This window comes from Sciurus carolinensis, chromosome 17, assembly GCF_902686445.1.
Source record: "Sciurus carolinensis chromosome 17, mSciCar1.2, whole genome shotgun sequence".
Lineage (NCBI taxonomy): Eukaryota > Metazoa > Chordata > Mammalia > Rodentia > Sciuridae > Sciurus > Sciurus carolinensis.
The window spans coordinates 16,627,982-16,645,829 of NC_062229.1; the positions used below are offsets into that span (position 1 = coordinate 16,627,982).

Sequence of the window (17,848 nt, forward strand, 5' to 3'; positions counted from 1 at the left end):
ATGAAATCAGAAAACCAAACTGGTGCAGTAGAATTCCTCCTCCTGGGTCTCTCAGATGATCCTGAACTGCAGCCCATCCTCTTTGGCCTGTTCCTGTCCATGTACCTGGTCACAGTGCTTGGGAACCTGCTCATCATCCTGGCTATCTGCTCCAACTCCCACCTCCGCACCCCCATGTACTTCTTCCTCTCCAACCTGTCCTTCACTGACATCTGGTTCAGCACCAGCACAGTCCCTAGGATGCTAGTGAACATCCAGAGACAGAGCAAGATCATCAGTTAAGCAGGCTGCCTCACCCAGGTCTACTTTGTCCTGGTTTTTGCTGGAATGGAAAACTTTCTCCTTGCAGCAATGGCTTATGACCATTATGTGGCCATCTGCCATCCCTCAGGTACTCAGTCATCATGAACACACCTGTGCATCCTACTGATCCTGTTGTTCTTGACCATCAGCATTGTAGATGGCCTGCTGCACAGTCTGATGGTGCGAGGCTGTCCTTCTGCACAGAACTGGAGGTTCCCCACTTCTTCTGTGAACTTGATCAGGTCATCAAACTGGCCTGTTCTGACACCCTCCTTAATAACATCCTGGTATATGTAGTGACTAGCATGTTGGGTGGTGTTCCTCTCCTTGGAATTATTTACTCTTACATTAAAATAGTCTCCTCCATTCTGAGAATTTCATCCTCTGGGGGAAAGAATAAAGCCTTTTCCACCTGTGGGTCTCACCTGTCTGTCGTTTCCTTGTTCTATGGGACAGCTTTTGGGGTGTACATTAGCTCTGCATTTACTGATTCAACCAGAAAGACTGTGATAGCTTCATTGATGTACACGGTGATCCCTCAAATGCTGAACCCCTTTATCTACAGCCTGAGGAACAGGGACATGAAGGAGGCCTTGAGGAAGCTCATTAGATCCTCTCCTTTCTTGTGATTGCAGAATGAGTCAATGTGAAAGAACACCGAGTAAGCCACATGGTGAGTTCTTCCACCATCACGTTCCTATGCTACCAATTAGACTCCCTTATGCTACCAGTGTTTCAACTTAGATTTGAAAGATGACTGTGGTCTCCTGAAAACACCTGTGACCATTCTAAGCTTGATCTGTTGGTCATCTTTCATAGTAGCAGAACATAAGCAAAGGATTTTCCTCTAATGACTTGGGGGTATTTCTCAGGTGAAGTTTAATGACATCAGGTCATTAGGGCAAAGGAGTGAAAGAAAGATCCAGGCGTAGCTGAAGGACTAAATTTCTCCTCAGTCCATGTAGCGTGCTACATCTGAAGTTATTCCTAGTTTAACAGCCTTATTACATTCTGAGCTTTATCACCAGGGCTGTGATGGCTGATTATCTGGACAGGATACTATTGAGCTGAGATAATCCTCCAGAACACCGCAGCTATGCATTGCTGTCGTTATCCCTTTCTGAGCACACAGCCCAGAGGCTGAAATATTCTGCCTGCACAGCACCCAGACCACCCACTGCCCTTGGCTTCTCATCTATGAAATCGGGCTGAGTTCCACTCACAGATTTGACATGGCTATGAAATTTTTGATTTCTATCCATAAGAATGCTCTATCTCAAATAAGAAAAAAATGACACTCAACTTTGCTCCAACAAGATGATCATCTTGAATAAATTAGACTTAATTGAGGACCTCTAGGCACAGCTCCCTGGAATCAGCTTCAGCTGTTTCCCCGTGAGTTCACTCGATCTCTGGACTGCCTGTCTGTGCATATTCTGACATGACACCTCTCCCAGGGTGTCCACTATCCATAATTGTGTGTTAGTCATTTTTTCCTGTTTCCAGCATTTCTCCATTTGGCTTAAGATATGGCACATAATTTTACCTTGTTAAAGTTTAATTGTGCCAGGTACAGTGGCACACAGCTGTAATACCAGAACTGAGGGCTGGGGCAGGAGCTTTGCAAATGTTCAAGGCCAGCTGGGGCCACTTGGTGAGACCCTGTCCCAAAATAAAAATATAAAAGGGCTGGGGTGTACCTCAATGGAAGAGCAACTCTGGTTCAATCCTCAGTTCCAAAAGTTGAATTGCAACATATTAACCATGCCTTCTTTTTTTTTAAATTATCTTTTATTGTAAAAAATGGCATACATTGTTGAACTGTGCCTTCTTTTACTTGCCCTGATGTTTTTGAGATTTACTGATGATATGTGTGTCAGGAGTTGATTTTTCCTTGCTGTATATTTTTGCAAGATACATGATGTTAAAATTTAATTATCTTTTAGGTATTTAAGTAGCACTTTCATTTAATTTTATTGTATTCATTTAATTATGCCATGTGAAATGATTATTAAGTAGTAAATTATCATATCCACCGTTTCACATTTGAGAAAGTACAGTAGCCCCTCTTTCTCTGTGGTTTCTCTGTGGTTTATCAGTGGTTACCCATAGACAAATGCAATCTGAAATGTTTACATGGAAAATATTTTGTTTAATTTTTTTTTAAAATTCAACTTAAAAACATAAAAGTCATTTTATTAAAATTTTTCTTTCACATGCCTGCAACAACCAATCTTATTTCTAAAATTTTATAATTTTTTCTAAGCATTTGTTAATAAAATCCTGAATAAGAAAAACAGATTTAAGTTATGCTGCATTTTCAAATTCAATCTTCACAATATAGTGACTAAACATCCATTTTGATCTCTGAAAATGAGTAGCTGTGAGATGAATTTAAACACAATTATATATGGTAATACATGCCCTTTGCTTTCAAAGATCCCACTGTGAAATATAGCATGTAGTATTACTGACCAGTCACCATACTGTGCAATAGAGCACCAGAACATACTCCTCCCCTCCACCTGAAACCTGGCACCTGTTCACTGACACTTCCTCACATCCCCTCCTCCCTGCCATTCCTAGATGCTGGTAACGACTATTCTACTCTCTAATTCTGAGATCAACATTTTAGATTCCATCTATGAATCATTCGGTACAGTGTACACATGTGATAAACTATCAGAATGCACCCAATAAAATGTACAATTGTGCCCCTGAAAATAAAATAAAACTTACAAAACAAAGACCTTGATAATACACCAGGAAGAAATTATTTTTAATGAGTAGGTAGACAGGGTTTTGCACAGTTCATAGGACAGAGAAACTCTTGTACACAGGCAAACTTTGTATAGATTCCAGGAAACCTGGGTTAGGGGTCCAAAAGAAAATAAAACAAAATAAATACATAGCTTTCTTGTAATATATTGAGGAGTATCTCATGCTAAGTCAGACTGTGATGAAAGGTATTTATGAAAACTATTAAACAGTAACTCACAAATGAAGTGAAAATTTCTTTAATAATGTACAGGAATGCCCTTCATCACACCGAGCTGTACTTCATCCTCTCCCTCCCATCCTTGACTGACATCTATTTAAGCACAAGCACAATACCAAAGATCCTGGGAACATCAGAGCACAGGACCTGAGCATCACTTAAGCACAATTTCTCTCCCAGCCATGCTTTGTCTTGGTTTATACTGTCTTAGAAAATTTCCCTTGCAGTAATGTCCTGTAATTGTTTCATGACTGTCAGTAACTCCTTGGAATAAATGGTTACCATGAACCTCTGCCTCTGTGAGTCCTGCCATTCAGTCCTCTCTGTTCAACAACATTATAGATGGCCTGATGTGTCAGATGGTGCCATGACTTCACTTCTGCACAGACCTGGAGTTCCTCACTTCTACATACTCACTCAGATCATCAAGCCCATCTGTCAATGCCCTCATTCATGACATCCTGAGTCATCCATGAGAGGAAAATAGACAATACACAAGGGAAACAAGCATGATGGCATGAGGTGTCATCTGGATCTCATGTCAGGAGAGTTGGAATTAACACCAAGCAGCTGAGGGCTGGCAGTCAGCGCTTCACTCTCAGATCCCTTCTGGGAATGCCTTGGTAGCAGAGATTGACTGGACTGAGTTTGGTGGTCATGCTATAATCCCAGCAGCTTGGGAGACTGAGGCAGGAGGATTGAGGATACAAAGCCAGCCTTGGGAATTAGTGAGGCACTGAGAAATTTAGCAAGACCCTGTCTCAAAATTAAAAAATGAAAAAGGCTGGGGATCTGGCTGAGTTAAGCACCCTAGGTTCAATTCCTGCTAAATAATAATACATAAATAAATACATAATAAATAAATAAATAAATAAATAAATAAATAGACTGCACCCAAGATTACTTCCCTTTCCCAAATTACATCCATGGCCAAACTATGCAGTTTAAAAACCTGACTCACTTGCTCTTCTTGGGGACATACCAAAAGGTGAAGGTGCATTTCAGTCCATAATCCCCAGTCAGGTCAGAGGATACTGGTGGTCCTAGCACAAATTATCCCTAAGTGTTATCTCTTCTCCAGTTCTTCTCTTCCCCAGCTTCTCATTCCAGGTGCACGTTCTAATAACCCATCAGTATCAACCTCTGATTCTGTCTTATTCTTGGTAGCTCAACTGGTTGTAATAAGAAAATCATATTCTTTTAAGTGTTGAGAAATGCTGTGGATTATGTCAGGAAATAAGATAATGCTAAAGTATTTCAATTTGAAACAGATGGTAATGAGATGCTTCACTGAGAAGAAGACATTTGAGAAAAGACCTGGTGTAGTCAAGAGCACATGATGTGATTATGTAGAGATAGAACCAACCTTGCATTCTTGAGAAAAAAAATAGTCACAATTTTTTATTCTTTGCTGGGCTCCTATTTCTATCATTCTGCCAGAAATTTTGTAGTCAAAGTACATTTTGGTTTTCCATTTGTGTATTAAACTTTTCTGCATTCATCATCCAGGATGTGGATGATATAGAGCATATTCCTTCCCTATCTTTCCAGAAATCCCTTTAATGTTGAAATCAATTAATCACCTCCCCTGAATGTTAGGAAGAACTTCTGTATAAATTTGTGAGTCTGGTGATGTTCTATGGAATGTTGTATTACTTATAAAATTTAAATTACTTTTTGTTTCCAAGACTAGTTGCTTTCTGTATTTATTGAGAGAAATGTGTGCGCCTAGTTTATTTCAGCACTCCAACTTGTGTTGAACTGTTCACTCTAGAACATAGTTCTAGAAATTCCCACATCTCTCTTCTGACTTGAGGAGGTCATTTCTGGATAGCCTCCCACATATGAGTTTCTCTTAAAAATTAAACAAACCCATTAAAGATCTATTACATTTTTCTACTCTTTCCCTTTTCAAATCAATAGAGTTGAGATGTTGAAGCAAACCACCACAATTCATCTCTTCACAAATTGCAAATGATATATTCAATGAAATATAATTTCACATGGAAAGAGGTTAAATGTAAAACTTGATAAACATATGATGATAGAGAAATCACTAAGTATGGAAGGTTTTTAAATAAACACCAACACAAAACACCAACTCCATTAAGTGATGGGTGATATATGTGCTAAATATATGGACACACTGCCTTTTTGTGGTTTCATAACTTTATGTGAAATTATAATTTCACATAAAAATGAAGAAACATAAATTCAACTACCATTTCTGTATGTGAAGAGAACTACTGAAACTATTGTGATATAATTGAAGAATGTGTTCATCAAATTCTAAATGAAGAGTCATGAATCTGTCTATAATTTGACCATCAGCAGTGATCCTAGAAAATAGACTATAATCCTCTATGTTCAATAAAAAGCAAAAAATTAACATCAAAGGTAGCAAAGAAAAGTCATCTCTGAGTGTTTGTATTTTATAATATTTAGATAACTGTTAAAATTACAACATTTAGACCCACATATATCAGACATATTGTCATGCCTAAAACAGGAACCAAGCTTCCAGATATCATGAAATAAGTAGAGTGGCACAGTTCGTAAGTTAAAAGCAACACTGGAATTTATGAGAAGTGCTCTTGGTACATGTTTAAGGACTCAGAAATGGAAATGAGAAGAAACAATGGAAGGAAATGAATGGTGAACACCTGGCCTGTGGAGTCAGGAATCAGCCATCCCAAACTCCTCACCTCCAAAGTCTTGGTCTTTAAGGACATGCACTCCTGAGATGAGAAGAATAGTGAGATAATGTCTAATGAGGAGCTTTGGATATTGAGCCCCAGGGACAAGAGACTGTAGGAGTCGCCTGTTACCACCTCCCTCAAAAGTCCATCCCCAACCAGGAAGCACCACCTGAGCCTTTTCCCAGAGATGAACCTTCCTGACCAGGATCTCATCCATTCATTTAATCAGTCTGCATTTCCTGAGGATGGATCTTATATCTTCAGCATTCAGGTAAGTTGGACTATGGATGTTCCTAGATGTACAGCACTTACCTAGCACATGTGAGGCCCTGGGTTCCATCTCAAGTACTACAAAAAACATTAGGTAGATGTTCAAACCATTCCTCTTAATCCAAGCAGGGGCAAAGAGCTTTAATCAATACTTTGGTAAGGTGAGCCCATGTTTTATGAGAATATGTCCTCACTGGGGAAGCAGTGAGGACAGGACACCAAGAGTGATGAGAAACCAGTCTCCCCAGGTGGACTCCTGTCAACTGTCATCTACTTGACAAATTCCCCACATGTTTGAACTGATAACCCTCAGGCTTCGGTCTTCCAGTCTCATACTCTCCTCAAGGAGATTTCACTGTTGCCCCACACCAGAAATCTGCTGCTTTTTAAACATAATGACATAAAATATTCTGAAATATATTTGTATTTTGTGCTGGTGTTGAGCAAGGTTTGGTGAGTATATTAGTTGTGAGGACTATCATAACCAATTATCTCGAACTGGGTTGCTTAATAGAAATTTACATAGAAATAGTTCTGGAGGTCTACCACCATGGTCTAACATGTTCTCAGGTGATACTGCTCTTGCTGGTCCATTAATTTTTACCTTTCACCCCATCAATTTCATAAGGTTTGTCAACAACTTAGAAACTAGAAACCACACAGCTGTTTCAGAATTCCTTCTCCTGGGACTGACAGATGACCAGCCTTACAACCCCTCTCTTCAGTCTGTTCCTGTCCATGTACCTGGTCACCATTCTGGGGAACCTGCTCATCATCCTGGCTGTCAGCTCTGACTCCCACCTCCACACTCCCATGTACTTCTTTCTCTCCAATCTTTCCTTTAATGACATCTGTTTAAGCACAAGCATGATTCCAAAGATGCTGGTGGACCTCCAGACACAGAATCAGAGCATCACTTATAAAGACTGCATCTCCCAGCTCTGTTTTGTCTTGGTTTTTACTGTCTTAGAAAATGTCTGCTGCAATGATGGCCTATGACCGCTATGTGACCATCTGCCTCCTCTCAGGTACACACTCATCAGAACCCCTGCCGTGTGGACTGCTGACCTTGTTTTCCTTATTGATTAGCATTGTGGATGCCCTGCTTCACAGTCTGATGGTGCTGAGGCTGTCCTTCTGCACAGACCTGGAGATTCCCCACTTCTCTGTGAACTTGCTCAGATTATCAAGCTGGCCTGTTCTGATACCTTTATTCACAACATCCCTTTATATCTGACAGCTTGCATATTTGTTGGTATTCCTCTCTCTGGCATAATTTTTTCTTATGTTCACATTGTTTCCTCTGTTTTAAAAATGTCATCATCAAAAGGGAAGCATAAAGCCTTTTCCACCTGTGGGTCTCACCTGTCTGTTGTCTTCTTGTTCTATGGGACAGCTTTCGGGGTGTACATTACCTCTGTGTTTACTGACTCTCCCAGAAAGACTGCAGTGGCTTCAGTGATGTACACTGTGGTTCCTCAAGTGCTGAACCCCTTTATCTACAGCCTGAGGAACAGGGACATGAAGGGGACCTTGAGGAAGGTCACTGACAAGATAATAGATCATCTTTAATGAGTCATTTGCTTTGTAGTTGGGTTTCGTGGGTATGTCAAAAAGCAGCAGGATGACTTGTGGTCCAGAATTCTGATTTTCCTGTCACTTACATTCTTTCAGAGGACCATCTCTAAAATAATGAGATAACATGACTGTGTTGTGACTTGGTTGATGACCTCACTTTGCTTTATGTCTAACTCTTTAATGTTAAATGCATGATTTTAGTTCTCTTAAGACCATTTATTTATTCAAGTTACATGGAAGAAGAGCCTACATCAGAATTCAGAGTTTTAGAAAAAAATCTATGCTTCCTCAGAAGAGGCAATTTAGACATAGTGGACAGGCTAAGGACTAAACCCAGTGGTGGCCATACCTAGGGAATAGTTTATACCTGGTCACTTAATTAGGCTCAAGTGAATTTCTTCCTTAGACTTAGTCCTAATGTGAGATAAAGGGATTACACAAAGCAATTACTGAGACAAATTACTGGCAGCAAATATCTTTCTCAGGTAGTAACAGCATCTACCATATTAAATTTCAATTTCTATAATTAAAATGGTTTCATCTCATATCCATGTTTTGAAATGATTACAAGATCTTTGAAACTCACAAGGAAGATGACTTCAGTCCTAATAAGAACAAGAAATCCATTGTCAATAAACTGAAACAACAGAGGTTTACCTTTCGCACCAAAGACACCTGAGCAGGGACAGACTCTACAGGGACAGACTGCAGGCTTCACTCAGTCCTCCCTGAGGTGAGCTGGTCTCAGGGCTGGTTCTCCCTCAGGAACCCAGGTGATAGGAGCAAACACACACGTCATATTTGGACATGATGCCAGAGGTAGAACACTGGTGGTCCTCCCCTTGGTCCTTTTTCTGTGGATCTACCAGACTGCAGCTCTGTAGAGGACTGAATGGGAGCCCTCTATGCACACCCAGATCCTGTACCACTAGCTGTGTCCATTGTGGTAAATGAGGGAATATGACTTATATGATAATGGGGAAAAGAGGATTTGCAGAAGAGAAACTTATCCTGGTTTACCTGTGTGGCCCTGAGCCCAGTGACATTTCTTTATAAGATAGAAGTGGTGAAGACACTGAGAAAAGTGGGAGGTATTGTATCCACAGAGATGGAAACTATTCATCTAGACAGTACTGATCTCCAGTGTTTGATCACTATTTAACCTTCAAAATTGTGACTTCCACTCTAGTGCATTTTGATCAACCTTGCAGATATCCCTGTACATGTCACTATGTAAATTTGTTTCTTTTTGACATTGCCTTCTCTGTGGGTGCACCACCAAAAAATTGCTAAAACTAGAAACTCTGCTTTAGGCTCTGCCTCTGTGGAACACAAGCAGAGACAGTATGTTTAGAGAATAGAAATCATGTGCCAATGCCCACCCTTGCTAATCAATGGGTTAATCACATGTCATGTTCTTCTGGTCTTTGTGCTTACATCAAATCCACTGTTATCTGTTCATTTAGCAATTATTTATCTATTTTCGGTGTTCAGTGTCTGAGTTGTGTATTGAAACTTGAAGATAAGGGGCATTTTTGATGTGGATGTAATTTGGGTATCTATTTTTCTTTTATTGTGTGAATATTTTCCTCCATGTCTTCCAAAGGAAATAAAATGCATTTTGACATACAGGGTACATTTACTGGCAATTGTATATAGTTCTTGGGGTTGACAAAGAGTATTTATAAATGATAATGAATTTAAATTCTAATTAGATATTTCTTGTGTTTCACATCACTTGTAGAATACTTTATTTACCTTGACAAACTAATGGCTGTAACATATTAATTAATATACCTTCTTATTATGAAACAGGGAGTCTTACATATTATGAGCCATTTAGGTTCCTACCTTGTTAAATAAATGTTTATGATATTTCCATTGCCTTAAACTTTATTTTCCTAATTTATAAGTTATTTTTGCATTTAGAATAGCAATTCTTATTTGAATATTAAATATTAATAAATATGTTAACAATAAATAATAAATAAACTGAATAAATAAGAAAAATAATTACCTACTATTAAATATTTTTCTTTAAGAGAGTGCCTCCTTTCTATCTGCAATTTACTAATCATGGATGTCCAAAATTGCTTAGTTTTACCATGATTTAATTTGTCAGTATTTTCCCTCTGCATCTATACTCGATAAGCCTTGATTAAACAAAGAATTCATAGTCTTTCCTTTTGAAATTGAGACTGAATCCATCTGAAATGTATTTCTGGCTTTGATAAGAAAGGTATCCAAATTTATTTTCATTTTAGCATGTTTTATGAAATACTTCATCCATTCACTGTAATGCAATTCAGCAGTAAAGAAGTCTTTCATTGATGATTGCTGGACTCTCTTTTCAAACAATAAGATTACTATATATGTTCTTGCAACAATATCTCCTGTCTTAATGATATCAACACATCAATCAATCAAATCAGGTTTGCTGGGGTAACAAATATGCCCTCAGGTATTTTACATAAAATCACAAAGGTGCTTTATACTGTAAATTAACTCTTTTTCTGTTAGTTTGGAATTTTCTGTAACAATGTTGATAACACACACATGAACCAATACTATGAAATCTGGAAAACTTGGTACTGAAATTTTAAAAGAAAAGTGAGATATTTGTTAAATGCTTAGTGCATTTTGATTACAGAGACTCTATTAGAAACATTCTGTATATAATGTTCAAAGCCAAATTCAAATTTTACAGAGAAATAAATGGAATGCACCCTGTAGGGTTGCATTATTATGGTACACTCTGCTTTATCACTTGTATTTAAATGTTGATATTCATACATCTTATTTCGACTTGAACTGTGATGTCAGATTTCTTGATTTAATTTATGAGTATGTTTGTGACTCTAAAGGCATGTACTGAAAGAGAAGCAGAAGCTAGTACAGAGGTCCATTCAGTGGTGCTTTTGATGGACATGAGCAGAGACATTTCTCAAAAGAAGAAATGCAAATGTTCAACAAATATATGAAAAAATGTTCATCTCTCTTAGCAATCAGAAAGATGCAAATCGAACCTATAATAAGATTTCATCTCACTCCAGTTAGGGTCAAAATTATCAAAATGCAAATAATAACAAATGTTGGTAAGGAAATGGGTGAAATGTTCACTTATATGTTGTTGAGGGTCTACAAATTACTACATTCACTCTGAAACGTGGTATGTAGATTCCTCAAAAGACTAGAAAAGGAATCACCACATGACCCAGCTATCCCACTCCATGGTACTTATCCAAAAGAACTAAAATTAGTATACTACATGATATATGCATACCAATGTTTATAGCAACTCAATTCCCAGTAGCCTGTTTATGAGAACAGCCTAGGTGTCCCTCAATCAATGATTGTAGTAAGAAAACATGATACATACACAAATGGAGTGTTACTTAGCCATAAAGAAAAATAAAATTATGTCACTGGTAAATGGATGTAACTGGACAGCATCATGCTGAGTGAAATAAGTCAGACTCAGAGAGGCAAGAATGATTTCTCTCATATGCTGTTGCTAGAGCAAAGAAAGAGGGAAAGAAAAGGAAATCCATGAAAACAGAAGAGAGATCAGTGGAGTAGAGGAAGGGGATTGAGGAGGAGGAAGGGGATTGAGGAGGAGGAAGGAGGGATGGGGAAAGGGAAGAACTGTGGAATTAAATTGACCAAATTATGCTATGTAAATAAATGAATATACCACAGTAAATTTCAACTTTAAGTGTATCTATGAAGCACAAATTTGTAAAATTGTAAATGGGTAGAAGGAAGACCAGTAGAGTAGAGGAAGGGGAAGAGAGATTAGAAGGTGGGGAGGGAAAGAGAAAGTACTGAGGACTGAAATGGAGCAAATTATAGTCCATGCTTATATAATTACACCAAAATGAACTCCAATATTATGTATAACTACAATGTGTCAATCAATCAATACAAATGCAAACAGATTTTTTTATCTGGTGGGGCCACGGTTGCCTCACCCATCATCAGTCAGGTCTACACTCCAAAAATCTGTTTAATCTTTGGATGTTTGAAGATATGAAGAACATAACATTAAGAACCCATCCACAAATCATTACTGAGTTTGGTTCTGTCCTTCCTTGGAGATTTTTCTGCAACTATAAGGTTATAGGCCCACATTCATGGGTCTGGTAATGCTTGATTCTTGAGCTCACCCATACTTCTTGAGCAAAAATCTCTATCTCTACCCTTAGCAACTGGTCCTCTAGAACACCACGTTTGCAATATCTAGAAAGAGAAAATACTTCTTGCTTATGGGGTAAATCCATGGAGCTGTTGGCTTCTACCCATTTGGAAAATTGTGTCATGTTCTTTACTGGTACCTGAAAAACATTATTCTCTTTTTATATTTGCTGTTCTCTTTCTGTGGTGCACAGAAAAAATGACCGTTTTGTAATCCCAATGATGTCTTTGTTAATTTTAATTATCACTCATGTGTGTTAGACATTGATGGGATTAAAATGGTGAAGAAAGATATCAGAAGCACCAGACACAGTGGCACACACCTACAAACCTGTAATCCCAGAAACTCAGAAGGCTGAAGTAGGAGGATCACAAGTTCAAGGCCAGCCTCAGAAATTTACTGAGGCCCTAAGCAACGTAGTGAGACCCTGTCTCAAAATAAGAGGGGGATGTGAATCAGTGACTGAGTGCCCCTGGGTGTGTATATACATACATGTATATATACACATACACACACACACACGTGTATATACATGCCATCTTGTCAAAAAACATCCAATCTACTTGGAACTAGAGATTTATGTGTAACAAGTTAACATGATGTAAAATGTGCTGATAATACATGAACAAACTGAAGCCCTTAAGTTTAAAAATCTTTAAGGCGAACACTAACATGAACACCAATTTCACTCCCAGAATGATGTCAAAATCGAATAGATGTGCTGAGTTCATGTACACATTTGCATAGTTCTTTCTTTTGATGATTTTGTAAATAATTAACATATCTCTTCATTAAGCATGAAGAATGATAATTTCAACTCACACTCTCCTTTAGGGAAGACAACTACTGAAACTATTGTGACAGTATTGAAGAACATATTTTCGAATTCTGAACAAAGAGTCATGGTCCTATCTGTATTTTTGGTCATGAGCCATGATCATTGAAAGCAGATAATAATCATCTGTGCTAAACATGAAAAGCAAAATTTAAAGTTTAATTAATACTATTAGAGTTAAGAAAAGACATGCCTGAGTGTCGTCTGTATTTTTTAAGATCTAGATAACATTTAAAATGACACTATTTACACACACATACATGAGACATTCTCACACTTAAAATAGGAAACAGACTTTGAGATAAAGTTTAGTAGATAATTTAATAGATGTGCCTTAGTTTGTAACTTAAAGGAACACTGGACTTTATCTATCATAGTTGTGCTGTGTGTTACATGTGCAAGGTCTACAAATGGAGATGAACAGAAATAAGTGAACACCTGGCCTTGGGGTCAGAAAATTGGCTATCCTGAACTCCTCACCTCCAAAGTCTTGGTCCTTTAGGACATGCACTCCTGGGATTAGAATGACAGTAAAATAGTTAGTTTAATGAGGACCTTGCATTTTGAGCCTCCAGGGATAGAGAGACAATAGGAGTTGGCATGTGATGTCACTCAACAGCCCTGCCCCAGTCAGGAAGCAGCTTCTGAGCCTCCTCCCATAGACAATCCTTCAGATCAAGATCCCAGTCATCACTGAGTGTGTCTCTGCTTCTGGAGGACACCTTGTCCATCTTCAGTACACAGATCAGATGCACAACCTCACTCCTATTCTAGCCAAAAAGGGAGCATAAGACACACCACTCCAATTAATTCTCTGGAAGTGAGTACAGTTGTTTTATGAAAATTGCATCCTGTGGAAGCAACAATAACAAGGTGTCAAGGAGGAATTTTCTAACACATTTCCATGATATACTGCTACTGATGGTCCATATATTTCTTTATCTTTTCACTCATTCTTTTCCTTCAGATTCATCACCAATGTGGAAACTGGAAATCAAACAACTCTTTTAGAATTCCTCCTCCTGGGACTGACAGAGGACCCAGCAACTGCAGCCCCTCATTTTCAACCTGTTCCTGTCCATGTACCTGGTCACCATCCTGGGGAACCTGCTCATCATCCTGGCTGTCAGCTCTGACTCCCAGCTCCACACACCCATGTACTTCTTTCTTGCCAATCTTTCCTTCACTGATATCTGTTTAAGTTCAAGCACGATCCCAAAGATGCTGGTGAACATCCTAACACAGAGTCAGAGCATCACCTACACAGGCTGCCTCACCCAGGTCTGCTTTGTCTTGGTTTTTGGTGGCTTGGAAAATTGTCTGCTTGCAGTAATGTCCTATGACCGCTATGTTGCCATCTGCCATCCTCTCAGGTACACAGCCATCATGAACCCCTGCCTGTGTGGACTCCTGACCTTGTTTTCCTTGTTGATTAGCCTCATGGATGGCCTGCTGCACAGTGTGATGGTGCTGAAGTTGTCCTTCTGCACAACCTGGAGATCCCCCACTTCTTCTGTGAACTTGCTCAGATTATCAAGCTGTCTTGTTCTGATAACTTCATTGATAACATCCTGATATACATAGTGGCTTGCATATTTGGGGTGCCTTCTCTGGAATCATTTTCTCTTACGTTCACATTGTGTCCTCTGTCTTGAGAATGCCCTCATCAGGAGGGAAGCATAAAGCCTTTTCCACCTGTGGGTCTCACCTGTCTGTTGTCTTCTTGTTCTATGGGACAGCTTTTGGGGTGCATTAGCTCTTCATTTCTGACTCCCCCAGGAAGACTGCAGGGGATTCAGTGATGTACACAGTCGCCCCTCAATAGATGAACCCATTTATCTATGGTTTGAGAAACAAGGACATGAAGGAAGCCTTGAAGAAACTCATCAGTTGGATAGCTGTTCTATGTCATTTGCGCTTTTTCGAACTGGGTTTCTAGAACAATTAACAGTGACAACATTTGTGATGAGCCATAATTCCTTACTCATCTGTCATTATACTCTTCTAAATTAATGAAATACCATAATGGCCACATGGATTTTAGTTTGTCTTGAAACCCGTCACTGATTGTAGTATAGCTCTGTGATGTTTTACACATGATTTCTCACCCCAAACATAATTTTGTTGCTCTGGTTCCACACAGACAGCCTCTGAAGCAAGGATTCTAGTCTTAGAATTTTCCTTGTTCTGAAATTCAGAAGAAAGCAAGTTAGTGAAAGATGGCGGGATAAGGGTGGTCTTTAAGAACTGCTCGGTCATATTCATAGAATTGTTTCCACTGATCATACAGCTGGGGCCATTAGAATTTCATCTGGGTATCAGACCTAAAGCAAGCAAAAGGTTGGACATTCATATCCTATCTGTTACTGGCATCTATACTTCTGGGGCAAAAATAGCATCAACCATTTTCATGTCTTCATCTATAAAATTGGCATGATGGATCAGATCACTGTTTTGAGATGACTGTGACATGCTTGAACTCCATCAATGAAGATGGACAATACCGTCTCTGACAATAAGGAGAAATACCCTTCATTCCAAAGATGTGAGAGGTAGGAAATACAGTAACACAGAGAGCAGAACATCCTTCACTCAGTCCCCCATGAAGTGGCCTCTTCCCTGCACTCACTGGTCTCCTCCCCTTCCCCAGGTGATAGTGCAAATGCAGTTGACATACCTGGACCTGATGCCACAGGCAACAATCTGAGGACACACTCTTGGGTGTCTTGAGCGGGGAATTCTCCATGTACCAAATACTTGCATCTCTGAGGTGGACTGGATGGTGGTCTTTAAACTGTGTCAACATCCTGTCCTGAAAACTTGTGATCAACGTGTGGCATAAATGGTGAATGTTGCTTGTTTGGGAGAAGGGGGTTGGCAGAGAAGGAGCACTTGGTGGATCATCTGGGTGGGATCTCAAGATCATCCCATGTCTGTTCTTAAGAAAGAAGTGGAGAAGACAGAATACAGAGGGAGGTATGGTGACTGCAGAGATGGGAATTTGTTTGATACAGTCAGTATTTGATTGCTAGTAGTGGATCAGTTTTGCCCTGAAAAACTGTCATTTTTACAGCAATGCAATTCATATTTATCACCCTTGTAGACATCCCTAAACAACATACCAACTAATGAATTCCATTTCTTCTTGCAAGTTTAATGCTTGTGCTCCAGAAATGATCTTTTCATTGGTTTCAGAAGTTATTTCTTGATTTGTGTGCTCTATATTTTGTATGTTACATGTGGTGACATTAAACATATGAATCATTTCTGAGGAGGAACAAAGTGTGGCATCCAAATTTCTGCTATTTGGACATACATCTTAAATATTCCCAACCATGCCTCCCAAAACATATGAAAAAGAGTTTTAGGACTGAGGGTGTAGCTCAGTGGTACTGTCCAGGTACACATGGCCAGCGCCGTCACAACCCTGTAAATAAAATGTCTGCACTTGGTGTGGAGGTACTGACTGTAGTAGAACAGTGTTCACCTTTGGGTAGTTTCAGAGAGGTGAACCAACTTACCCTACCCTGATGTATTCTGGAGTTTCACATCATTACTCAAACTTTGATTTACTCTGACAATTCAATGAGTGTAACTATTTACTTACAGTTTTCTAAGAGGAAGTTATGAGTCTTTTCCTGAATTATGGGCCCAAGAATTCCTCTCTTAAGAAATACGCACTTTCTGACCAGAACAAGCTCCAAGTCCCGGATCCAGCGCAGCACAGCGTACTCCAGCACGCAAGCAGCTTCAGGGACCAGGATAGGGCAGCCAGAGACTTCCCCAAGTAGCCTGGACCCCTGCGGTGGGAGTTGCCTTTCAAGGCTAGATTCTCAGACCAGTGAGAGGCTTTTTACATAGAACCAGCCACAAGTCCCCAAACCAACGGAGAGCTTCGATCGGCAAGCAGCCTCTGGGATCAGGGCAGGGCAGCCAGAGACCTCTTCAGGTGGCTCTGCCCACTCCGACCGCAGGCTCTCTCCACGGGGTGATCCAAGATGGTGGCCTAGAGGATGACTACACCCCCAGTCACTCCAGAACCCAGGAGTTAAGAAGGGGAGGCATTGAGAGACTCGGACTGAAATACAGCCACGGGTGAGTCTGCCCACTGGGTAAAGCTCGGCCCGGGTGGCAGGCACAGATAGGGGTGGCTTATCAGAGCAGGGCAGGGCAGCTAGAGTCTTCCCAAGGTAGCCTTCCAAACTCCGGCAATGGGCTACTCCCACATGGCCAGCTGCATGGTGCAGGCACCCAGTGAGAGCCTTTCTGCACAGAGCCAGTTCCAAACCTTGGAACCAGTAGGAGGCTAGGGGCAGCTTTCTTCGGATGCACTGCATTATCAAATTCCTCCAGACATCAGGCTACTGAAGGCTGGGAGGTGATACACTGGAAATCTACCGGGACACTATAAGCCAATAGCAGAAATCTGCAATATCTCAGGGTCCCACTGACAGCTGACCCATATGAGAAAACAAGAGAAGAAAATGTGCCAAACAAACCTAGATACTACATCAATAAAACCCAATGACAGCACAGTAGAAGAAATGTCAGAAAGGGAGTTCAGAATGTACGTAATTAAAATGATCAGGGAAGCAAATGAGGAGATGAAAGAGCAAATGCAGGCATTGAAGGAGGAGATGAAAGAGCAAATGCAGGCATTAAATGATCGCACCAATCAACAGTTAAAAGACCAAATACGGGAAGCAAGAGATCATTTCAATAAAGAGTTAGAGATACTGAAAAAAAAGCAAACTGAAATACTTGAAATGAAGGAAACAATAAACCAAGTTAAAAACTCCATAGAAAGCAAAACCAATAGGATAGAACACCTGGAAGACAGAACCTCAGACATTGAAGAAAAAACATTTAATCTTGAAAACAAAGTTGGCCAAACAGAGAAGATGGTAAGAAATCATGAACAGAATCTACAAGAATTATGGGATATCATGAAAAGGTCAAATTTAAGAATT

The 17,848-nt window shown here is 39.7% G+C and overlaps 2 pseudogenes; both read left to right on the top strand.

The window, feature by feature from the left end:
• LOC124968107 (putative gustatory receptor clone PTE03) lies at positions 1 to 932 on the top strand (annotated as a pseudogene).
• Positions 933 to 14,027: 13,095 nt separating this feature from the next.
• Positions 14,028 to 14,634, top strand: LOC124968377 (olfactory receptor 7G2-like; annotated as a pseudogene).
• Positions 14,635 to 17,848: the final 3,214 nt, after the last annotated feature.